This window comes from Oryzias latipes, chromosome 21, assembly GCF_053564925.1.
Source record: "Oryzias latipes strain Hd-rR chromosome 21, Olatipes_Hd-rR_3.1".
Classification (NCBI taxonomy): domain Eukaryota; kingdom Metazoa; phylum Chordata; class Actinopteri; order Beloniformes; family Adrianichthyidae; genus Oryzias; species Oryzias latipes.
This window is the reverse complement of record NC_136257.1, coordinates 33,483,220-33,508,801: the sequence shown is the minus strand read 5'-3', so window position 1 is coordinate 33,508,801 and position 25,582 is coordinate 33,483,220. Positions and strand designations below refer to the sequence as shown.

Here is a 25,582-nt window from a genome sequence, read left to right as displayed (position 1 = left end):
CCAGTGGAGGACAAGCGGTATAACAAAGCTGCCCTTGTGGCCCCTAAAGCATTTTCTACATAACAAATCTAATCTTTTTCCAACAGCATCTTTTTCGACTGCTCCTGATTTATAATGATTAGAATAAAGAAATACTTAGAAATGTAATTTTGAGCTAAATTTTTTTAATATATATCTCCTTTATCATCAGAAAAATGCTACAAGAACATGTTAAAAACACCAAAAACAGAATTTTCATTCATCAGAATGGTCTTTGAACTTCAGAGTAATCTGTGTGGCGTCAAGCGAACGTGAAGCTTTTCATTTGGACACACTCATCCATGATTCCCTTCAATCTCCTGAGACAACATGGTCCTTCTGTGGTCTAAGTTCAGTGTAGGACTCTCCATCGAAGCACGGAGACTAAAGGACCGACAACATGTAGGAGTAAATCTGCTATGCTTAGCTCTACATTTTTCTGAATCCTTTTCAATCTTATAATATTATCATATTTCCCCTACTGCATAAACATTTGGGCGAATAATTAGAGGAGTTCACTACATCGTATCTTTTTACTTCAAAAACCAGCCGTCAGAATTGTACATAAAGCCGGATATCTTCATCATACAAAGAAATTATTTGATCAATCTAGACTTTTAAAACTGTTTGACCTTGTGGAATTTTACACCAACAGCTTCTATACAGAGTCAGTGTGAAATCGTTACCATTCAATATCCAGAAACAGTTCTTAGAAAATGAAGGAGGAACAAACTGAGGGAATGTAGGAACATCAAGATCAAACTGATAAGAACCACAAAGAAAAGCTTCTATGTGTCGCTGTGTGGCACTAAACTCTGGAACGGGTTCAGTAATGAGCTCAAAAAATGTTCGAATATCCAAATATTCAAGAAAAGGTATAATGAAACTGATTTCACAAAAGAAGATGAGAGGAGTTAACAAATCAACAGGTGATTGAATAATTGCAAATACATGTGTGAACTTGATTGTGGGGAGATAATCAAAGATCTTTGTTAGGGTTATGTAATTATCATTTGCTTACACACTATTATCACCATGATATGATTGTCTCAGTTCAATCTTTCAGTAAGAAAACACTGACGTGAAAAATGCTGACAATACAAGATGTGATGTTCCTGTGCTGCTTGATTGAATGACCCACTTTCAACCCAATAAAACCAGACTGGATGCACTGGGAAGGTAGAACTCCCCGGTGACTCTCAAGTGGGGTCATTAGAAACTTTTATTGAGAGGGGTTGATATTAAAAGTTTCAGATTTTGTGAACTGTGGACGAATGTTCAAGCAAAAAGGCTGAAGTGCTGTTTATTTACAAAATGAAATTTAATTAGATGAAGTTGTTTTTTTTTTTGTTTTTTTTTTAACTTGTCCTGTCCAACAGCTAGGCAGGCAGATGAGAGCTGAGGGCCTCTTGTGTTGGACATATTTTACTTTAACAAGAGGGGTTATTAATCTTCAGACTTAGATGAAGTTACTGTAATCATTCTCAGTGCCTATCTTGGTGGCTGTGATTTTACAATAAATAAAAAAGGATTTTTTTTTATTTTTGAAGAAAAGCCGATCTTACCAAATATTATAAATTGAAAACTCGAGTCCCTTCTTGTTTGTTAGAGTCATCATGTGTAAATTGACCCTTTTGGGCTCCAGATGACTTAAACATGACATTCAGACCTCTTTTAATATTTGAAATCATAAAAAATGACTTGTTTCATTGACCTTTTTGCATTTTAGCATGAGCTAACATAAATTATCGGAGGTATTTTGAAAAATGCAACCACATTTTTCTTCCGTAACCCTTCTGCCATCCTAGGCACTTTAACATTGGGAGTTGGGTCATCTAGACCCACTAGACAGTGCTCTGAACCTTTTTTCTTCAATGATTTGTGATCTTCACTGGTGTCCATGGATTACATGAAATCTTTCCACCTTTATCCACCTTTGTCATGGTAGGGAGAACACCTCAATGGAAGGGGGGGGTCATCTAAGATAGCACAAGGGTTTATACATTTAAACAAAACAAATGTGTCTGGATATGGAAACCGTCTAAATCGGCAGCAACCAAACGGCCGTTTTCTGTTGCATGAATATTAAAGATAGCAGTTTTTGTGATGTGTTGTCACATGTTGGAATTCTTTGTCTTTGCAGGCTCTGCATGTTTGTATATCTGTGTGAAGACTTTATGATCAAAACTACCGTGAGATTTAAAAATAGTTCTTGCTGCCAAAGTCAATGTTTCTGGGGAAAAAGGCCACCAGAATCAAAAACAGATTCGTCAATTACATCTTAAAGGTCAGGCTGCGGGCTTCAACGTTTTTTTTCTTCTTTTTCTGAAAGTTTGTGATGATTTTTTTGGCCGCCACAGTGGAGCTCCATCACGTCCTTTCAAACAACGAATGCTAAAAATAGAGAAAGGATCACATAAACTGGTAAAACAGAAGCCGCGCTTTCCCTTGTGAAGTGGCCAGGGTGGCAGTCAATGCCCCGGAAAACTAGCTTGTGTGTGAGGGTCATTTATTGTGGAAATGGCAGACGGCAGGACTGGTCAGAACAATGGAGCAGCCAGTCTTTAAAAGGCTTCAGCCAGTCATTAATTATCCGGAAGACTGTGTGGGAACTACAAAAGCCACCTAATTACATTTAATCTCGACTGTAGATGTAAAACAGGAGGTTAACATAATATCACTTAACCATCTTCATGGTTCAGTGATGCCAAATGAGAAGGCTAATGAAAGCCAGTCTGCCTCACTAACATCCTCTGACTGGTCATTTTTTTGTAAGACAAGGCTCTCCAGAAAATCCAATTTTCTATGTGCATGGTTTCTTTTTTGTCTGTTCGCTCGTCACGCCCTCCGTCAAAGAGATTAGAATTTTTCTTGCATTTTTTTCCCTCTAAATCCATCATTTAGAGCAGGTACAATCCAAGGATAGGGCAAATCCTTTCCTCATGATCTCCTCTTCTGCGGAGGAGACTTGAAAGGGAATAGAAACTGTTCTCTGTGCAACCAGTTCTGGGGTTTTGAATTTGTCAGTGACTTATAATCTCAGGGGATAGAAAGTCACTAGAGTGAAAAAAAAACCGACATTAAGAATTTAAGTCTTTTGTGGCTTCAAGAATGAAGGAATGAAAAGCCGCTCTGGCTGAACTTTTATCTGAAAAACAAATAATTCTTTCAAACTTAAAAGAACATAGGAACAAGAATTAAACAGATGGAGCCAGTTTAAATTACCAGCTGTTTCATGGATGAACTAGAAGAAGAAAAAAGATTCTCAGCAAGCTCTTATATGTCCCGTCAGGTCTGATTGAGGTGAAACTAATCTTACTGGAAAGAAGCTGAATGCTGACTGGACATTAACTGAGTACTAAGGGTGTAACGATTAATTGACTTAGTTAATGAATCAATTTCTATTCGTACGATCCAACCAGATCAATCTCTACGAGGGACGTTGTTAATCGAATCGATCCACACATTATAAAATAGTTTCAAAATGAAGTAAAGCAATTTTATTGATTTTGGAAAATACCATTTGGATTGAAGCACAGCAAGTTTACTTTACTATAATGTAAAAACAACCAAGTACAACCCAGCGGACAACACACATTTATCTCTGAGTCGCACTGGTTGAAGTTTTGGCTTAAGATGTCTTGGAACCATTTTAGATGGGTGAGTCGAATTGTTCAAATAGATTCCTTATTGACTATGAATCGTATCGCCAACCACAAATTTTGTCAGCAATTGAAAAAGTACTGGTCAGAGACTGTTTGGATAAATGCAAAACACAGTCAAGATATGGCAAAGATGTTGCCAGGTAATGTGAGGAATGTGTCAGATTTGGCTAAGAAAAAGGGGATCGCGAAAAGCAACGTCATGAGACAGGTTAGTTTTACCCCACTGATGATGTGTTGTTGCAATGGTAATCCTCAGGACGGAGAGTGTGGAGCAGTTTACCTGAATAGTCACAAAGTCATCCACACGGTAGAGGCGTCAGAGAGTCTTCTGGTTAGACACAGTCAGAGGACAGATTAAATCCAAAACAAAATAGTGGAGAGAAACTCAACGCTTATCCTTGTAATCCAAAACAAAAGTTCAGGATCAGACAGACGGAGCAGAAACGGTATCACCGGCAAAGACACAGAAGTCCAGGAGTGGCAGGCAGAGATCAAATACCAAAGACGAAGGTGTGGGTCTGAGGCAGAGTGGTCAGACAGGTCCGAGGCAGAGTGGTCAGACAGGTCCGAGGCAGAGGTCTGAAAGTCATAAGCGTGGGTCAAGACAAGGCAGAAAACAGGCAAAACAGGTTCTCTGGAGAACAGAAGGTAACGGACCACTATCTGGTAACAAGAGTAGACCACACGTGTTGTGCTATCCTACTTCTACGACCCAACTCCCAATGTTGAAGTGCCTAGGATAGCACAAGGGTTACCATTGGGAGTTGGGTCATCTAGACCCACTAGACAGTGCACTGAACCTTTTTTCTTCAATGATTTGTGAACCTCACTGGTGTCGATGGATTACATGAAATCTTTCCACCTTTATCCCCAGGTGGGCTGAATCCTGACAGCATTGTGTTGAAGTGCCATGCAGCATTCAAATTTCCAGTCATCAAAATAATGGATGGGGTTAGCTCAAGAAGGGAATATCTGCTAAACTGCCAGGCATGGTGGTAGAAGGGCAATGATATGGAGTATTTTTGAAGTTTCTTCATTGACCTCTTGTAGCATTGTAGTCCACTTCCTAATAAGAAAATTGGGGGGAGTAGTGGTCAGCACTATCTCCCCAACAAGAAGGTCCTGGTTCTAATCCCAGCTGGGATGTTTCTGTGTGGAGTTTGCATGTTCAATTCAATTCCATTTTATTTATATAGCCCCAAATTCACAACAACAGTCGTCTGAAAGGGCTTCGTACCGGTAATTTAAAGGTAAACATAAAATCAAAAGCATCATAAATACATAGAATTCAAAAGGAAAATTCTAAACTGAATTAACTAAAGAGACCAAACTAAACTGGGCATCCCAGCCCTTAGACCCTCCTTTGAGGTGAGGAAAAACCCCTAAAAACACCGGTCCCCGGAAAAAAAGAAGAAACCTCCGGGGTTTCACGCCCCTTCGTGTGGACACCTCATTTCCTCGTTCATGTGTGTGTGGGGTTTTTCCTGCAACACCTGTTTCCTCCCACATTCCAAAATCCGACTTTATGGCAGGGCTCTAGAGGACGACTAATTTGGTCCCTCATTTTAGAAAGACCTTGGTCCCAAATGAGGTTTAAAGTCATTCTGAAATGTGTCACGCAACTCTTCGTCCACGAAAAGCCAATTTGACTATTGGAATGTAGCATGTGTGTTTTTTCTTCCTGTGGGGATCAAACAAAACTAGGAGGGCTCGAACGCCTCTAAACAAGATATTAACTTGTGACAAAGTCATTAAGACTCCATTATTGTTGCCTCAAGGCAACACTTGTCATTTCAAAAATGGGACATTGCTGCCTCTGGGATTTTTAAAATTTGTTTTAAAAATTCAATTAGCAAATAAACAGCAATTAGCCAGCAAAATATGAGCTTCATTCACCTATTGGTGTGAATGTTTGTATTGGAGGTTAAAGAGTCATGAAAAGATGCTTTTGGAGTGAAATGGAAAGACCATAACTATGAAAAGGTTTCCTAAAGTGGGTTTTTGAACAGATTCCTAAAAGTCACGAATGTTGTTTGTCTCTTTTTTTTAAGTGTTGTATCGTTTAGAGACGTTTATGGAGTGACGGATCAAAAACTGGGTTCCCCTCCTCATGGCAACAAGGTACCATTGAGGCTTCATCTGCTTATTTATTTAGAAATGAACTCATTTGAAGTCAGACTGTGTCCGTCTGTTATCAGGAGGAAAAGCAGGAACTTGCATGCATATGCAACAATCAAAGCTTTACATTGAAACCCAACTGAGCAGGAGGTTCACAGAAGAGCAAGGATGTGCAAAAACAACACTCCACTGCCCCAAAAAACAACAGTTTTAACGATTTTTCACCGTGAAAAATGGAAGTCAGGAGCTTTATTTTTGAGAGAGAACGACACTGATGTTTTTTTAGTAGATGCAGATAAAAGAGGGAATAGAAACAAGTCCATTCTGCAGGAATACTTGATCAAATGTATGAAACTATTACTCTTTAAAAACCTTAAAACGACCATGTCTCCAATATGTGTTCACTGCAGAAGAAAGCAAAAAGTGCTGAGATGAATTTCATGAAACCTGGTGGGAAGATGGAATTTGGCCAAAAGAGCAACTCCATGAATTTTGGTTTCGTTCCAGCTCGCTTGCTTTTATAGCAGAAAATATGGCGTTGGCCTTGGTGAAGCTGCACCTCTCTGACTGGCCTTTATAGTAAAAGCCCTGTTGGTAAATCATATAATGAAGTAAAACAGAGTAAATTCGAACAAGATTTCTACTTTAATTCAGGTTTAATCTCTTTTATTAAGACCTAAGAACAAACTAAACTAGATCATCATTTTTATGCTTTGATGGTGATCTTTGATAGTTACTGTACTAATTTGTTTATACTTTAGCTTGCTGACTGTTTTGTGATGAGTGTGAATGTGACTCGGATGTGCCTGTACAGCATATTTAACTTAAGGTACAAAATAATTATATTTCTACTCAGTTAGAGCAGCAATAAAGCAATAAAAATAATAATGGAACTATCAAATTGAGGGACACTCTCAAAAGCATCTGTCTATTTCTAAAGGTCGTGTCACACAGCCGCTACGTACATTTTGCGCATTGTCCACAGATGAAAGGTGGTCATACGTGAACATACATGGAAAAAGTGAAAAAACTTGTGTTTACGTGAAATTTTCACAGATGTATCATGAATGAACCACGTTAAAACCACAGAGGAAGTACTGGACAGATATCACATCGCATCAGCACCATGGTCAGCGCCCGCAGCGCGCCCTCGCAGTGTTTTGTTTTGATTAAACAGCCGGACTCCCCTGATTCGCACCAGCTCTAAGTCAGGGCGGTGTCACACAGCCACTATGTACATTTTGCACATTTTCCACATATGGCATTTTGGTGCGTGACATACGTACTCCAGAAGTGTTTCTTGCTTTCATCGATGCGTTGATGGTTTCGCCCGATGGTTCTTCACGTAAATTCCATTTTAAGCTTACAGAATTATGTAGTTTATGCATGTTTTAAGTAGTTTATACACAATTATTTCTGGCTTTCCATGACTGTACCCTGTTCCCTGCATGTACCACCGATGTAGAACTTTTATATTGTGTATACGTTGCACATATCACGTATTAATGATGTAATTGACGCACAAATCACTAATGAATTGCATATAAACAGTAAAATAATCGTGTACGGTTCGTGTTCCAAGTAGGTTTACGTGTTCTTTGCGTGGTTTATTCATATTTCTTCCATGGTTTTAACGTGGTTCATTTGGGATCCATCTGTGAAAATTTCACATTAAGACCACAACTTTTTTCACTTTGTCCACGTTCACTTATGACCAGTTTTCATCCGTGCAATATGCACAAAATGTATGTAGTGGCTTAGGGACACGGGCTTGAGAAAGACGGGCTTGAGAAAGACCGGCCTTAGCGAGGGAGGGGCTACGGATGAAGCCATTTTGGGAAATGATGGTTGGTGAATTTGGCTCAAACTGAAGGTGACTCTCCTCAGTTTGAGCTAATATAATAATGTAAATACCAAAATATCTGTGTCTATTCTTAAAAATGCATTTCTAGACAAATCCATTCGTAAAAAAAATTAAAAAACAGAAAAATTGACATGGTATTTGGATCATCTAACTGTAGTTGTCAATAAAAATATGAAGGAATAAAAAACCTGCATAGAAAATCCCTATTTGGCACGTCAGATGTAAGCTAAAGGAACACGGCAGGTATGGGAAGGAGGGTCTCTGCAGACGTCGCGTTCAAACAGTCTGCAGCAACTGCAGGGTCATTTAATCCCCGAGGGTTAATCTGCTATTTAGTCACAAACAGAAAACAGTAAGTGGATTTCCTCTCCACATGTTACTGCAAGAAATGTTCTGCAGGACCCTGATGGTGCTGAAGGCCTGACAGAATGCCTGAACAAAAAGCAACTTTCTGTCAGGACGACGTCTTTCAGAGAGCTGCCCTACCTGGAGCTTCATCAAGAGCCGTCATTCTTTAAACGCTTATGCTGTTGTTGTTTTTTTTAACAAAATGACTGCAGACATTTATTTACACAGAACTCTGCCAGGTAAGTGACCTGGGGTAAGCTGTTTTCCAGGTCATTTTCTGCTTTAGATGTTTCGTACTGTACTGTCGCTGTGTTTACTGGTACTTTATTACTCCCACATCATTAGCTGGACCCTGTTATTGATAGAAACTAAAAGTTTTATTTTGTTCTGTGGCTATAACTGCAACACAATCCTATCCTTTAATCCAATGTCCATCGCTTACAGGCTGTTGTGTTTGTGAGCAGAATACTAAAGCTCCTCAGAGGAACTGAGCATCAAATTCTGGGGCCGCCAAAGAAAACAGGCACGCTCACCCCGTTTAACATTCATTAAAAACTGGTAACACTTACAGGTATTAGATGATTTGTCGTTAAAATCACAAGTCAAAGATTGACTTTGATAATTTGCAGAAGAACAGGACGAGGAGCTGCAGCACTCTGGAGCCCGGTGGCTATGATGGCTGAAGGCTGCTGTTTGTTTCTTCTGTTCTTGTTCACCTGGAGGTTCTTATGTGAGCTTTTGCCTTTCAGGCTGGAGGGCACATCTCTGAATAGAAAGTTTGTAAAGGAGAAAAGGGATAGTTATTTGTTTGCACAAGATTCCCAGATGAGACAGGAAGCAGCAGGGCTGACCTGGATGAAGCAAACATGCCGAATCTGTTCAGTAAACTACAACTTGTGCTACTAAAACCTTTAGAAGCAGCAAAACTTAAAAACTTACAAGTTTCAAAAAATGCCTGCATTTCCTTCTGGCTCGTATTTTAAAAAAATCAGTTATAAGATTACATCCATCATGAAAGACAGCCTCCTCTGGTTTGATACTTACTCCTGTAGCTTAACTTCCACCTCTGCCCCAAATTCTCATCCATCTTCTTCTGCCGCTGTTACCGGACGCCATGGCGACGCCAGGCTTATCAGCTGTTTTTTTCCTCTACAGGTCATTCTGACCTCTCCCACTCTGACACTTCGCCCTGGATTCAGGCCCCTCAGTCATTGCTTTGTCTTATGATCAGCACGTCAAGCTGGAGTAAATAAGTCAAACATAAAAGCTTCAATAAGACGTTTGTGAACTTTTCAACACAGTAATGACAACCTTATCCTTTACAGGATTCAGTTATTAATTAAAAACAAAAGAGGCCAAAGTGGAAACTCATTGGTCTTGTGGTAGAGTGTCCGCCCTGAGACTGGAGGGTTGGGAGTTCAAATCCACGGTCAAGTCATACCTAAGACTAAAACTACGACTCAAAGCATTCCTGCCTGACAACTGCCAACGAGCGATGGTGAGGCATTGGCAGAATCTTCAGGATTAGCTGCCGCCGCCACATTTTTTGACAGTCATTGGCGTGGTCATGAATGTAGACGGCAGCCGTCAAGCATCAGTCAGGCAAGGATGACGTCATTAGGAAATCAGATGACAGATGGGTGGCCACATAGCAGAGAGAGACGGATCGCCGGCTGGCAGCAGCTCTGATTGGATGATGTGTAAATGTCTCAACCCAGTCTCATCCTAAAATGTGTAGTAGCTACATTTGTCCACATGGAAATGCGTGAGAGTTTTACAAAAACGCCCCCTAAACTGTGAGGGGGATACGTTTCATTTTTCTATTCATTTTCTACGAGCCTTCTCAGGATCACGTGACTTTGGAGGTTTGGCCTGCCGTGAGCAAAAAACATGGCGGATGCACGTTCATTTTTTCGGTGGAATATCCCATAAAACAAGATATTTTGAGGACTAATTTTTATTTTGACAACATTTCTAGTGAGAAATATACCATTTTCTTTTAAAATATGCTTTCATTTAGGACATACAGTTTGTAGTTTGCTTGTTTCGTTCAACTTTTTCTCCCAAAGGCTCTCTGTTACGTTGGAGAAACACGTTAACTTTCATTCATATCTGCAGACGTGCGCGTGGGTCACGTGACTAATATGTTTCTCTTTTTTTCCGCAGAAAATGCCATAAAATAGGAGTGATTGTGGACTAATTTATTTTTGAAAACATTTCTAGCAGTATATATCCCCTTTATTTTCATAATATCCATTCATTGCAGACATGCAGTTCGTAGTTTGTTTGTTTCGTTCAACTTTTCCTCAAAGGATCTGAATGCGTTTGATCTTGTCCATAAATATATGCAGCCTGACGTGGGTCACGTGACGTGACGTGAGTTTCTCTTTTTTCATATAGAAGATCTCGTGAAAAGGTACGTTGCTATTTATTAATTATTTTTATTTACATTTCTACGGACCCGTGTATAGGTTTCATGCTGTGTTGTTGCGACTTTGAAGGACATTTAAACAAACCGGAAGAATGTTGTTCAGGAACAGACTGGAAAGTTCTCTAAATTTACTTAGCGATTTTTTTATTCAATATTCTTTTACATGTTAAAGTATTCACACTACAAGTCTAAATACTGTGTACAATGTCTGATCTTTTCCATCATATCTGTGGGCTGACGCGGGGTCATGTGACGCGAGTTTCTTTTTTTTCCTGTGGAAAAATCTCGTAAAATAAGATCGTCTGAGGTTTAATATTTAGGTTTAATAACATTTCTAGGGACCGATGTACTCTGTCGTAACGTCCATGCAAGCGTATTTTTTCAACATCAACTAGTTGAGTTTAGAAATACACTGTAAATAATAAAAAAAGACGTTTGGCTCTAAACTGGTTTTGTGATTGGTCCCACGTTTATCGGGAAGGTTAAGTTCTAAAAATAAGCCCAGCGACAAACAGGTGTTTATTTTTATTTTTTTTACAGAAATTAATGTTTCCATTACTAATGCAAACTTTTTGTTTTGCAGGTATCATGTCGCATGACAGATTGCAGTTGTTTTTTATACAAACTTTATTGACTGTAACAATTCAAAACAACAATTCCCAACAGCAACAAGAAAGAAACAAACCAGAGGATTATTATGAAATTTTTCACAAAAACATTGAAAGTGACGCACAGATTGAATGTTTTAAATGCTTTCTTATGGTCAGAGTTTCTTATTGTGTTCATGTTTTGTTTGAACTCATTGATAAAGATAGAAAAATGGGGGGTATAATTTCTAACTTTGTATTTATGAATGTGCCATATGAATAAAAATAATAAAAGGTTAATGATGTAGAATTGTTCTTTTTATGGGATGGACAGTGGGTGAGGCACGACAGATTGCAGTAAAACTAAACAGTAAAACAGTCAGACTGCTACCACAATAGTGTTGAACTTCTGTTGAGAATAATTCATTCATAAATCTGTCTATATATTAGAATATCAGCATCTGGATCATTTACGTCTATTTTAACATAAAAGGGTCTAAAAAGAACTAACATCAACAAACAACAACTACTAATAAATATTATAGGAAATAAGGAAACTAAGTATAAAAAAGTAAAACAAAATAAATGTACATAGTATATTATTTATTATTGTAAATAAAAAAATAAACACGTCTGACTAAGAGTGGGGGTTGAGGGCGGGGTTTTTTTTGTCTCTTTTTTGGAATCCAGCGTAGAGGCCATGACCCCCCCCTGCAAGAAAAGTAGAGAAGGTTCAATCAAACAGTGATAGACAATGGGCTACAGTTTGTTCACTCAGTGCTTACAGGACGACTGTTTTTAATTTGATTAGTGTCAGTTATCCTTTGTAGGAAATATTAGTATTATTCAAATATTTATGAATAATTACAATATTACATTGATTTTTAACGCATAGCACAAAAGCATCAAATAATCAATATCTAACAACTTGTAGAACATGAATAATAAAACTTGGACATGCATCCATCATCTACCCCTTTTGTCCTTTTATTGACAAAGAAAATTAGAAAATATTAATATAATTTTAAATAAACAAAAAAACAAATTAGGCTGATTATTATTTGGACTTATTTATTTGCGACCAAGCAAAAAAACTGATGGAAATTCATGTTGAAGAGGCACGTTGCTGGATTGTCCGTACGTATTTTAACCATAACCCCGCCTTCTTTACTTGCAATTAGGCACTTCAAAATAAATAAATAAATTCATTAATAATATATACAGCATAAAACATGACTAGCACTCCATTAACTCCATCTGGGTTTCATAAATAAAATAAAAACGTTTACCACTCAAAACAATCATCAGAACTCTAACACAGTAAATATGCCAAACAAATTAATAAAAAAGCATTTATATACATTAGAGTTCTACTTTAAAATAGTAATAATGTAAAATAAAAACTGCTCCTTTTTTCTTTAAATGTCCTCATTGCATATTAATCTTTTCCTCCAATCACACGGCTGCATTCTGAAAGATGAAAAGTGTAAACTTGTTTAAGAGACGTTTAGGAGAACTACTGTAAACTAAGATAAATGTGTTAGTTAAAATAAAGTAATAATGCATAGTTATTTTATAATAAAAGACTAAAAAAGGCAAATTAATAATACAAAATCCAAATCTTTACAAATTCTGCAAGTATTTTGTCGTATTACTTTTTACTGGTGGAAATGCAAAGAAAAGCGACAAATTAGAAGAACTGGTTTGAACATGAATTATTGCACAAAGACGGAAAGGTGGGCGTGTCTCCAGGAAAGAGATCCTCATGACAACCAACATGATTTTTGATACGGAGGCTGATGCTTCAAGGAGAAAAGAAACGTCAACAGCCAGTGCTGATCAGAACACAATCCAATATTCTCATCATTTGAATAAATCCTGAAATGTTCATCTGCTGGTGTTTGTCTGCATTTCTTGATGAAATTTTGCTGCAAAATAAACCCATTAACCATCACTGTTCTGTCTGTGATGGAATAAACGCCAGGGCTACTATTGTAAGATATACGGTAGTCAACATTTTCTTGGAAAGGAATCCTTTTTTATTTAAATAATATTTTATAGAATCTTTTAATAGTGTGTAAAATGTTTTTAACTACAAAACATTTTAATTGCATGTTATATGTTTTATATCAACTGTAATGCCCATTAAAAAGAGAAGCACAAGTAAACTTGAACTGAATTATTTTTTTCTTATTAAAGATTTGAGGAAAAGAGTAAAAATAACCACCAGATGAATTATTCTGTATTTTCATATTTCTTTGGAGAAACATTTGTTGAGGATAAAAAACACAGGAATATCTAAAAAACATATCATTTTTGCTAACTGTGCAGAAAAATAAGATTGTACCAGGATAGTAAAATGTCCGAAGTTGGCACACTGGTGGACGGCTGTGGGGCTGAAGTGGTGGGAGGATGGATGTCTGAAACGGTTGATGGTTGGACGGCTGAAGCACTGGAGGGCTGCTGGTTTTTCCAACCTTAATGGATGAAAATGATAAAATGATTAGTGTGGTTGTTTTGGTGAGACATGACCAGATCTGCTGACGGTTCACAAATGAAAGTTTCTAATCAAACTAGAGTTCATGCAGATTGAAGATGTGGTGTCATCAAGCTTCCATGAATAATGAGGAACAACAACAGACTGAGGTGAATGTAAAATTATTATTACCAGTATACCTGATACAAGGCCTTCATCCAGTCAAAGCACGTTTCTGCTTGATCAGGGAACTTAGGGCACCTTAGGGGGCACAACATGTGTGTGGTAAGAGGCGGGACTTTTTGGCAGGTTTGGCAGCAATTTTTGTATCGTCATCGTCAAAATTTAAATTATCATACAACACTGTGAACAGATCGACAATTGGTTAATGACTCTGAGTCACAGATGGTAAATACATACCAATACAGACACTTCATCACATGTGAGGCTTTCTCTTTTGGCCTGAAATCTTTGTAGCCCGCCTGACATTTGGATGTTTTGGCGGCCACAGCGATCACCGCTTTGCAGTTGATGGAAGACGTTGTCGAGCCTCGTGGCAGATTCAGCTGAAAATAGGAAAAGCAGAATTTTTATGTCTCCAGTTCCACATTCTGATAAGATTTGGGGAAAATATTGCCATATCAATGACAATGGTTGTTAGTTTTACAATTAAATTAAGGTAGCAATTGAAGTCTAACAGTTTTGTAAGAATGTGCAGGTTATTAGTTCTGAATTTTAAAAAGAAAAGTTATAAAAAAAAAAGGTCATGAAGATTTGGTTTTGAGCTGAAGATGTCTTTCCTCTTATCCAAAATGATTTCTGGAATAAAACTGGTAAAAAAGCAGTTTGACTGGATCAGAGAAAAGGTCTGAGCGAGTGTGACGTCACCCATTTACTTCCAGATCCATCATAACAAATTCAATTCTGTCGTCGTTTCTCTGTGATAAAGACGTCACCACGTTGGAGCCAGTTGACAGTGATTGATCTGAGTCAACATTTCTATGGCAACTACTGTCGCCAATCAGGAGTAAGCTTGTTGAAAGTCCACACTGCTTCCACTGAAAGTGAGCTTGGTGGAATTTGTCAAACAAACATTCAAGGTGGCACATGCTATTACTGAGGCATCTGTTGGTCAGTCTATAATTTGAATAACTTGTGATAAAGAAACAGTTTTGTAAAACAAATAACTGGAATTAGCAAAAACATGTTTAAAAGGGTATCACAACAAGAATGGTTAATCTGACCCATAGAATGACTGACTAACAGCTGTTTGTTTCTCTTTAGAAGTCTATAGGATTTTGGCTCCTTGGAGCCAGCGGGTACTTCCTGTTTGGAACGTGAGGGGGAGGAGTCAGTCAGTCCAGGTCTCTGAGACAGAGACTGTTTTAAAATATTTACAAAACCAAGTCCAGATGATCGTTGTTACAACGTTTTTTGTGTAAATTTGGAGAAAAACCCTAAATAGGTCAATCATAACACTTTAATATATCAGTAAATTACTGTTCCTTTTTTTTGCCGGGAAACCGGCGGTGGCGCGAGCGCTGCCATAATCATTAGCTAATGTAACCCCGATTCTCACAAACCTCCCTTCCTCTGCTCCACCACAATAACTATACAGTCGAAACAAATAATTAATACATTTTTCTATGATGATCATAGTAACCTGCAGTCGTGTTACGTTCAGTCTCTCGATGGAGGCCGTATTTTTCAGCCCCGCTCTACAGTGATAACAACAGCGGCATTCATCTGTCAGATGAAAATACTTTTAGATGATCATAAAGTATTTTCATTAATGCCTCGTGTGTTCACATTTCTTACCTTTGAGACTTCTTTAGCTCGTGCAGAGATGCAGAACGCGCGACAACCAGATTACCTTTATTGACGCCCAACACCCACCGACCGGCGCGCGGATACTTGGGGGTGGGGTGGCTTTATGTGCACGGCGCGCACGCATGCGTATTTGCACTAAAATTTTCACATGGCATATCTTTGGCATATAAACCTAACATTTCTATCATTTGTGTCTAAATTACGAGCATTAAATAACACAACTTGATGTGTGTGTGTCAAAAAATATTTCATGTTGGGTCTAAATCAGATAAGCATTGTTCATCACATCAAATATTTACATATTTACTGTATTATACTGTTTTCATTTATTTGTTACTTTTATCATCTAAATTGTCCTAAGATTTATGAAAAAATGAAAATCACACACTGAAAAATAGGGTTTGCTTTATGAGTTTATTCTGCATAATGGAATGTTTGGCTCAAAACTGAGCTCTTTGGCATCAACTCAACCATTGGGTTTGGAGGAAGAGAATTGCTACCTATGACCCCAAGAACAGCTTCCCCACTGTCAAACATGGAGGTGGAAGCATTATGCTTTGTGGCTATTTTTCTGCACAGAGCTACGTCACCACGTTGATGGAGCCATTAATGGAAAATCCTGAGTGAGAACTTCCTACCCTCCTTAAGCCAGGACCCTTCAAATCAGTCATGAATGGGTCTTCCAACAGGTTAGTGACCTAGAACCTACAGCCAAGGCAACCAAGGAATGGCTGAAGAACAATCATATCAAGGTCATGGAGAGGCCCAGCCCATGTCAATCCTATGGAGAGATCTCACAGTCGCCAAGCAACAGCCACCAAATATTCATGATGTAGAAGGGTCAAAAGAAGGGCAAATACATTTATATAAATTCTTTCAACTTGATTTCTTTCTAGGTTTGCAATTCTGCACAACAAACAAAGGACAAAAACTTTTTTTCCTCCAAATAAAGGCAAAAACCTTGAAACTTCATGTGAGTTCTTGGCAACTGCCATTTCCCAAATCCTGCTCATACTGGACCCACATCTCCATGTCTTGGATATAAGTAATTAACTTGCCAATAACAAAGACTTATTAAAGGTCACTGAGGTGAACTTTGTAGACAAGTGCGGAAACTGTATAGTGTAAGGCTGATCGGCAAATAAAAGACCATGAAAGTCATCTTGGACTTTAGTAGGCATAGAGGAGGGTTCACAGCTTCCCTTTCCTGGGCATCCCCATCTCAGCTGATCTAACTTGGTTTCCTAACATCCAGGACGTTATCAACAAGGCACATCAGCACGTCTGAAGCTGCTGGCAACCTACCGCTCAGCCAGTCCAACTGCATCATGGTCTGGCTCTCAGATCAAACTGAAGAAGAGCAACAGAAGCTTCTGTGCTGAAGATACTGGAGCAGATCATCGGCTACCCCCTTCCCTACCTGTCATCCTGTCTGAGTAAAGGAACGTGTCAAGGACAGCACCCTTCCTGCAGCTAACATACTGATAAATACACGTATCACTCCACACTTCTAATATTCTTAATTTCTCATGTCATTTACCCCTAATTTAAGATAACTCATTGTCATTTTGCTACATTTTACTTCAGTCTTGCTACAATTAAAATGTAGTCTGTACCCTGACAAAGGATTTGGATATGCATAGCACATTTATTATATGAGTTTAATAGGTCAGTGTTTCATTCTAAGGTGTTGGACATACAAATCAAAGGCCAAACGTTTGAGTTAAAATGAGAAGTGTCTTCAGCACAGGTGTGAGCACTGAAATGTTTAGCTAGTGTTGTAGAAACTTGAACGGAGGTAAAAAACAATGTAATTGTTGAAATTTAGGTTGAAAAACCCTTCATTGGTGCAGTTCAGAAAAAAATCTCTCATTTCAATTAAAAGTCATTTATTGGTACAAAAATGAAATGAGGTTTTCCTTCATATAAGCCTTTTTTTAGGGGTGGAGCTGGGGCTTGAACTGCAGAAAGTCTCCTCCTCAGCAGACAATTAGTCCCTCATGTTCTCTCTCCATCAAGGCCTCTGTGCTGCCTGAGAATGAAATGAAGAGGAAAACACATAAATGCCACAAGCCCTGGACATCCATGCAGATCACAAAGAGAAACCTCCTGGCTTTGCGGGGCAGAACCTTCCAAAAGCTGGAGGAGAGCTCTTCAACCACACTTCAAGGACCCGCAGTGCTGCTGGACTTCACCAACCACAGTCTGGTCAGCAGCATGACATCATAGAGCCTTTAGTTCTTCACCATGGCACCATAACCTGCAATCCATCACATCGTGCTTGATCAGTTATGCAACAACTTTAGAAAGTGTAACAAATGATTTTTACCATATGCTGATTCTTGTTTTCCTGATGCTCAGACAAAGCCCTTCAGTGTTTTTCTCTGGGTCATTTTGATTGGTCCTTGTGGGAAGAGATTAATGTATTAATAATACTGAAAAAATCATGAGATATTCCACATCAACAGCATGAGAGTAACATGAAAGAAACAAGCCAACATTTATCTACAACATTACCACAGTCTTTACCTGGAGGTATCATTCTGGTCACGTCTGCTCCAGCTTTTCTGATTTCCGCTTGTTCCAGCCACCGGCCTGAACGGCGAGGATGTCTGTGCAGAATGAAAGAATCAAAATGTAGTAAACTGAGAAAACAAATTACACAAAAAGGATGCATCTTCAATGAGTATTTACCAATATTTGACACATATGTACTCGGAACATGTGTCTGCTGAAGAGAGGAAGCTGTTCAGTCGGTTCAGTCCCTTTCCCTGATGTTGTCCCTTCTTGATTTCATCCTCGGATCCTCATCATTTCAACCAAAATGTATGTTTGCAAACTTTTGAAACATAAGGGATTAGAAAAAAAACTCCAACAGGAATAATGAGAAATAAGCCGTTGATAATTATTACCTCACACATCCAAGAGTGAACTTGAAAAGGACACATGTTCAACAGGTCCTGCATCTCAGGACACAGAACCACAACCTTCTCCAAATGCGATCAGAACTCGTAGACTACATCAGAGCAGAAGAACTGCACGGTCTGTGGAGAAAGCCGTTTCTGCAAATAGAAGGGGTTCATGAAAATATCTCAACGGAACAGGTTCAGGAAGCTCGCTCACCTGGAGAGCTCTGAGTGGAGCCACTTCCTCTCTACATCCAGAGGAGGACGCCTCCCGGGGGGGGGGGGGGGGGGGGGGGGGGGGTTTCCATGCATGTCTCACTGGGCAGAGGCCCTAAGGGAGACCCAGGACACGCTGGGGAGACTACGTCTCTCAGCTGGCCCCGGGGTCCCCCAAGAGGAGCTGGAGGAGAGGGAAGTGTGGGCATCTTTGCTTAGACTGCTGCCCTCACAACCTGGTTCTGAATGAATGGAAGAAGATGGATGGATGGATGGAACATGTTCAGTCCTTTCAGCAAAACTCCACGACGGTAGACTGCGATCCTTCCTCATTTACTTTGCCAGAAGACTTTTTGGAGGACTCTGGTGCTGCCACAAACTTTCCTGCTCCACATCTCCCATCTCCAGGATTCTATCAAAACAAATGAATGTCGTATATTAACATGATGATATGACACAAAATACAATAAAACATATATGCAGGCGTGTTCCTTTTCTTGAGGAAGAAGACATGAAAATAGCTTTACATTTTCTATTTCCCCATGAATGCAGTTCACAAAGGAGGTCTCCACAGTGTTTTTGGTCAGAAACGCATCTTCAAAATAACCACTGAGCCTAAAAGAACAGAAAAGTTTACATAAGAAAAACATTTATACCATCAAAAATGTAGGTGGAAAAAAAATTTACACACCCCAGTTGGCTCTCAAAACAGTACATTTTGCAAGTTCCATCCACTGCTACGGCAAACATGGAGGGAGAGCATGCAGGACCCTGAAACAGATGAACCTGACAGCCTCTCCACCTCAAAAGTTAGCAGAAGATCAGTCCAGGAACTATTTGTGCATGTTGTCTCCAAATAACTGACCAGTCTGAGAGAGGAAAGGGAAAAAAACATGAGGTTCTTTTATGTATATACATACACACAAAAGAATCAGGAATCAGACATTCTAACAGAATTTTTAGCTATTATAAAATCGTTCCCAGTGTTTTTTTTAATTACGATCATTTTGTTTTTAAAGACATTTTTCTGCAGCACAGCAGCTCATAAGAATTTCACCTCAGAGCTGTGGTGCAGATGTTTGCCTCTGCTAATTTCCCATAAACCGTTTGTTGATTCTCTCTCCCGCTAGCTTATAGCACCTCACAAGCCCTAGCCGACATTAGCATAGCAAAAAAAAAAATCAATGAGCAACATTGGAGCTATCCATGTGTACACTTTTGAGCCAGATACCAGCTCAGACAAGGGAACTCAGGACATTAATGGATCTACTGGTTTTTGTCTGCAAGTGGATGCATCAGAATTGGAGCGGAGTAGAGACTTTGGCCCATTCATGGCAGTTAGAGCGTCACAAATAAGAGCTTTTTGAGACAATGAGTTTCATCTTCTCCTGATCCATCGAGATTTGAATAAATACTCAGAAACAGTTTTAATCTTATATCATTGTGTATCTGTTTATATTTTTGTTAATGTTCTCAATAATGAGAAAAATGTTTGATCTTAAAAACATGACTTCCATTGGAGCGGCTCTTTAACTTTGTTGACAACGCTAGGATAAATACATGTGGTCAGCCAAATCAGCCATAATTGTTTAGACCAGGGGTCTACAGCCTGAGGCTCCACAGCCACAAGTGGCTCCTTGACCCCTCCTTTGCGGTTCTCTGACAAAAAATAAAAATGTTTTTAATTCAAACAAATATCCTATTTTTCAGACGACACAGCGCATCACGCAAAACAAAACAGTCAGATAAGTCAAACTTTACTCAACTTGGTGATCTACTCAACAGTTGAAGCAAAGTATTACTATGCCAGGCTCCTGACTACAGTACCCATAATGCTTCAATAATCTATCAAGCGGTGATGCACAATATTTTAAGAAATTCCAGCATTTATGACGAATTTTTTTAAACCTGACAACGTACCACAAAAAATAAATTTGAGGTCAATACGCACAATTTAGAGGGCCTATACCATGCTAGCCATTTAGAATAAACTATTTCCTTGATCTCTGAGGCTCCGCCTTTCGTTTCTTGTGGGTGTCGCCTATTTCATGACATCAACCTAGAGTCGGCGTCGGCAGCGTTTCTGCGTTTCTTCCATCCAAACTTTTGCAAAGATGGATGTGAATATTGTGCAATGAAAGCATTTTGCTGATCACCGCTAGCTCCATTGAGAAAGTGGGCGTGTCTGTTAGCCTGGAGGCGGTTTAGCTGCACAGGCTCTTCCTAGAAGAGGCTGCTCCTCACTTATGATGACGTCACAATGTGAGGACCCTCTTATTGTGATTTGGGAGGGGCTGGTGCTCAGAGGGTTTCAGAGGAATGCTGAGAGATGCGTGAATGGATCAAAATACCGCTGTGGATTAAGTTTTTGTGAGGAATTAACATTACAATACACTTAAAATTTTAAAACGTTGATATTGCATGATATAGGCCCTTAAAGAAATACTGGCTGAGATGTACTAACAACATAAAATCTACAATGTGTAAAAAAAAGCCTTTGTAAACCCCAGTAGTTATCAAGTTTCCAAAATAACATAAATGCAAATGAGTGTTTGATTTTCTAAAAGCTGAAGAGACACCTTGTGTGTCCTACTGAGTTCTGGACAGTGAGACATTTAAATGCTCTTAGCTGTTTAAAGGGCTGCAGACCCCCGTTTCTGGCTAAATGACCCAAAAGGAAACTTACCTCTGCGGAGACCACGTGACGTTTCCGCCCCCGTCCTCTATACAGAAGAGGCCTTCACCGTGATCCTGCGGCCTTTTCAATTTAAGATGGAAAAACGCCTCGTCATTCAACGTTTATCCTAAACAGCCAACACGTTTTTACTAAAAACCATCTCTGGTTTCCCAAATCTAAACATTACATTTCTACAGAGAAAAGTTCAAAGCATCGCCCACCTTCCAGCTGTCCAAGAGTTCTTCAGCCGCGCGCCTTCCTGCGGGTTCATCCGGGGGGGTTTCCGGTGGATTGGGGTGGGGGTGCCCGTATGACGCTGCGTTCACTGGCTTTTCGAAATGCGCACTTCATGTCAATTGGGGCAAATTGAAGGCTTAAAAGCCTGTTTACTTTAGATAATATATCCTATTTAATATATCCTATTTAAAACTTTATTGAGAATTACTACAGGAAACAGTGATGAAACCTTTTTTAACAGATAAATTAGAGCACTTCATTGTAATACTATAATATATGAGATACGTCAAAAAAATTGACAGTTAAAGAAAAAAGAATATAATAGATCCTAATATTTTATAAACTCCATCAAAATAATTGTTTCATCTCATTTATCATAATATTTATAGTTTTTTTTAATCACACACCATTAGACTCGTAGTGTAAATAAATTAAAATGCAGAAAAATCAATTTAAAGAACTCTTTGGTCCGTCCCTGAACTCAACATTTTTCCGGTTTGTTGTCACATGTCAATCAAAGCCTGATCGCCGCAACAGCAACACGGAAAGAGAAAACCTATACACGGGTCCCTAGATATGTAAATAAATGAAATTAATAAATCGCAACGTACCTTTTTACGAGATTTTCCACAGGAAAAAAAAGAGAAAGGCACGTCACGTGACCCACGTCAGCCCGCATATATGAATGGAAAAGATCAGACGCTTTCAGATCCTTTGAGGAAAAGTTGAACGTAACAAACTAACAACTTCATGTCTGCAATATTACGAAAATAAAGGGGATATATACTGCTAGAAATGTTTTCAAAAAAAAATCAGTCCATATTCACTCATATTTTACAATTTTCTGCGGAAAAAAAGAGAAACATATTAGTCACGTGACCCACGCGCACGTCTGCAGATATGAATGAAAGTTAACGTGTTTCTCCAACGTAACAGAGAGCTTTTGGGAGAAAAAGTTGAACGAAACAAGCAAACTACAAACTGTATGTCCTAAATGAAAGCATATTTTAAAAGAAAATGGTATATTTCTCACTAGAAATGTTGTCAAAATAAAAATTAGTCCTCAAAATATCTTGTTTTATGGGATATTCCACCGAAAAAATGAACGTGCATCCGCCATGTTTTTTGCTCACGGCAGGCCAAACCTCCAAAGTCACGTGATCCTGAGAAGGCTCGTAGAAAATGAATAGAAAAATGAAACGTATCCCCCTCACAGTTTAGGGGGCGTTTTTGTAAAACTCTCACGCATTTCCATGTGGACAAATGTAGCTACTACACATTTTAGGATGAGACTGGGTTGAATGTCTCCGGGCGGCGGCCGTCCATGTAAAGTTCCACCGGCCAACAGCTGCCCATTACCAGAAAAAGCAACTCATTCTGCCTGCCTGTCACTGGACCGCCACTGACAACCTCAAAAGGTGCCTGCGCGGCCACTGACTAATGGCAACTTTTAGAAAAAGTCTTACGGTCGCCATAAAATGCGACCTTTTTCTTAAAACCTCCCCGGCCATTGCACGTTGTGTAAAAATGGAACTGGAACTATACATTTGCTGAAAACCTTGCAAACCTTGTGGCATTTAGAATATGTGACCGTAGCTTTACCATGACTCTCCGGTCCCCCAGAGGATGGTTCAAATGCAGAGATATAATTTCACACACTGACGTTCCTGACAACTGATGGGACTTTAGGAGCTCAGTGATTTACATAAACCTTCTTCCACCTTCTGGGAGGGTGGACTCCTCTGCATATGCATTTGGCTTCACATATACATTTGAGGCAGCTTTGTCAACAATAAAGAAACATATTTGGCTCATCTTCAACCAAAGGCTTTAGTTCAAATCTGTCATTAAGTCAAAAAAGGGATATTTTGAATATTGGAAAAAAAAGTCTCTAAACCAATTAAAATGTTTAGACATGGAGAAAATATTTATAAAACTGGTTAAGACTTTAAAAGAAGCGTTTGAAACATTTTATTTAGATCATAACTTTGGTTTCAAAGGCTGCAACAGACCTTTGCTTCAAGGAGCCTTTTTTTATGGGAACTTTTAAGTTTTAGTTGATCATTAAAGAACGTCACACATGGGGGATGAACGCTGAGCTTTTCAATTTCCCTTCAAGAAACTCTGTCACTGAGAATATTGCAACACTAATTCAATCACGTGCGTCTGTCCACAAATTTGAACTCCTTTATTTTCTCATTCAGATCAAGTTCTTTTCCAGGTCAGGTTGAAGACGGCAGATATTTAGCTTCCCATGAGTCCTCAAGGCTGCGTTCACCTGGAACATCCTTACAGGTGGCAATCAAACCTATAGACCAGGGAAGAAAAAGATTCCACCTTAAAAGCTGTTCGCGGTTAAGGTGCCCGTGTACGGTGGGGCTTCTGGTTGTTGTTGGAATAATGATGGCTTTGGTTCCCAGCTGTGACATAACAGAGGCAGTTACGGGTAAAATGATTTTTCTGCATCAGTCACAGGAAGAGACGAAACTGTTTGGAGCTTATGGAAAAACTAATATTGGAGACCTAAAGCTGACTGACTGCTGAGAGGGTGATTTTCAGAAATCTGACATTAAAGCTGAGAAGCATTAGTGAATTCTGTGGAAAGGATATCCACTTGTTTCACGACAAAAGAGTTTTGGAGCCGGCCTGCTTCTCCGTCTGCTCTCTCTGTGGTTTTCGTCAGTCCTAACAGTCTGTGGCATCAGCCTCTACCTGCTCCTCCCTCTGCAAATGTTAGACTCTCAGGTGAGCCGCATGCTGCCAGAAGAGGAGGTGCTGCCTGTTAGATATTAACTCATTTTACATAAATGACTAAGTGGGGCTTCATTTGCTTTTGGCTTAGTAACAATAATTTGCTTGGATCCATGCAGCAACTGTGCAAACACATGTAGGTTTGATAGAAAAAGTCAAACCATGTTTGTGTTCTCTTCATTTATCAAGTTTTTGTTGGTTCCATTTTGTTGTTTTAATTCATTAAGTCAGTTTAGGGTTTGAATGTTTCCACAAAAGTTCTCATTTAAATAAAACAGGTGATAATAAATAGGAAGAGGAAACTCTCTTCTGATTGTCAAACATGAAAAGTTCTTATGTTTCGGATCAGATTTGTTCTTTTTGGATCTCAACACGAAGAGACTGTCAGGAGTTCAGCCGCCTTCTAACAGGTGGGCGGGATTACGCCCACCCTGGTTCTACTGGACGGCTCTCAGGTCAGTCCATTCTCTCTACACCGGTCTGATGAAACTCCTTCTGTGGGTGAGAGCTGCCATGGACAGAGTCGGAGATTTGGGATTGGTAGCAAGGTTCAAACATCTTCCATCCTCATCCAGTTAGGTTTGCTGCAGCAACAACTTTGACCAAAGGATCAGAATGTGGATAACATTTTTGTAGCAGTCTTCCAATGTGTGATTGTTATCTTTCAAGGTGTTACATATTGTGTCTTTAATTTTCCTTAACAAATTAAAAAAACATGTCTGTGTTTCCATTGACTATGAAATTGTGCAAATTGGATTTCTGAAAATAAATTTGTCAAATGAAAACACGAAAATTTCGGAAAGACTTGCATTTATCTGAAAAACGTGTTTGCGCTTGGAGGAGGTGCCTTTTTAATTGACACATTTTGCAAACTTTGCACTTTCTTCATATTAAATGAGTCGGATGGCGATGGCAATTCACTTCTTGGTAGAAACCGGCTGCCTGGGGCGCTGCACAGCGGGCGCCAACATCAAAAGTTGAGCATTTCATGTGGAATTGTCGGATCCACAGCTCCTCTGTAAAATCACCAACCACCATTTCCCTAAATGGCTTCATGCGTAGCCCCTCCGACGCTAAGGCCGGTTTGTACTTCAAAGCGATCAGTCTTGGCATCCACAATCACGCGGTCTAGTTCACACCTGTGTTGCCTGGATTTACGTGTGACTGCCAGAACTGCGTTGACCTTCTAAATGGTGTTCATACTTTTCAAGCGACGTGATGGTCTCCAGCATTTATTTATTACATGATTGACGACCTGCTTATTCACTGAGGCAGAGGAGGGTGGTGTGTTCATCCACGAAGCAGAAACAGGCAATACAGACAGCAAAATATGAGATACTGTTAATCTACATGAGATCTACATTTTTTTTTGTCCCGTCCACTCTCTCTGCTCCTCTGTCTCTGTGCGTAAAGTTCGGTATTTCCTTTAACTTCTTCAGTTAAGTTTTCATCATCTTC

At 39.3% G+C, this 25,582-nt stretch overlaps 3 long non-coding RNA genes across 13 annotated transcripts; 1 reads left to right on the top strand and 2 right to left on the bottom strand.

Annotated features, from left to right (window-relative positions):
- Positions 1-1,353: 1,353 nt before the first annotated feature.
- Positions 1,354-22,677, bottom strand: LOC144988633 (uncharacterized). Of its 9 annotated transcripts, none has more exons than XR_013652587.1 (11): positions 21,985-22,677; positions 21,358-21,465; positions 21,146-21,217; positions 19,151-19,328; positions 18,987-19,074; positions 18,797-18,871; positions 18,250-18,701; positions 18,032-18,176; positions 17,867-17,949; positions 17,667-17,741; positions 17,210-17,597 (listed from the first exon to the last, which is right to left on the bottom strand). It is a non-coding gene; the product is annotated as an uncharacterized LOC144988633 (long non-coding RNA). The 9 variants fall into 9 exon arrangements; XR_013652583.1 differs by having other exon boundaries at positions 17,210-17,369; positions 17,467-17,597; positions 18,250-18,399; positions 18,461-18,871; positions 21,358-22,674; XR_013652585.1 differs by having other exon boundaries at positions 21,358-22,675.
- On the top strand, positions 8,795-11,341 carry LOC144988635 (uncharacterized). Its single transcript, XR_013652591.1, has 2 exons — positions 8,795-10,429; positions 11,028-11,341. It is a non-coding gene; the product is annotated as an uncharacterized LOC144988635 (long non-coding RNA).
- Positions 11,054-15,436, bottom strand: LOC144988634 (uncharacterized). Of its 3 annotated transcripts, XR_013652589.1 has the most exons (6): positions 15,326-15,436; positions 15,171-15,253; positions 13,928-14,073; positions 13,708-13,768; positions 13,379-13,508; positions 11,054-11,742 (listed from the first exon to the last, which is right to left on the bottom strand). It is a non-coding gene; the product is annotated as an uncharacterized LOC144988634 (long non-coding RNA). The 3 variants fall into 3 exon arrangements; XR_013652588.1 differs by lacking the exon at positions 13,708-13,768 and having other exon boundaries at positions 15,326-15,432; XR_013652590.1 differs by lacking the exons at positions 13,708-13,768; positions 15,171-15,253 and having other exon boundaries at positions 15,326-15,424.
- Positions 22,678-25,582: the final 2,905 nt, after the last annotated feature.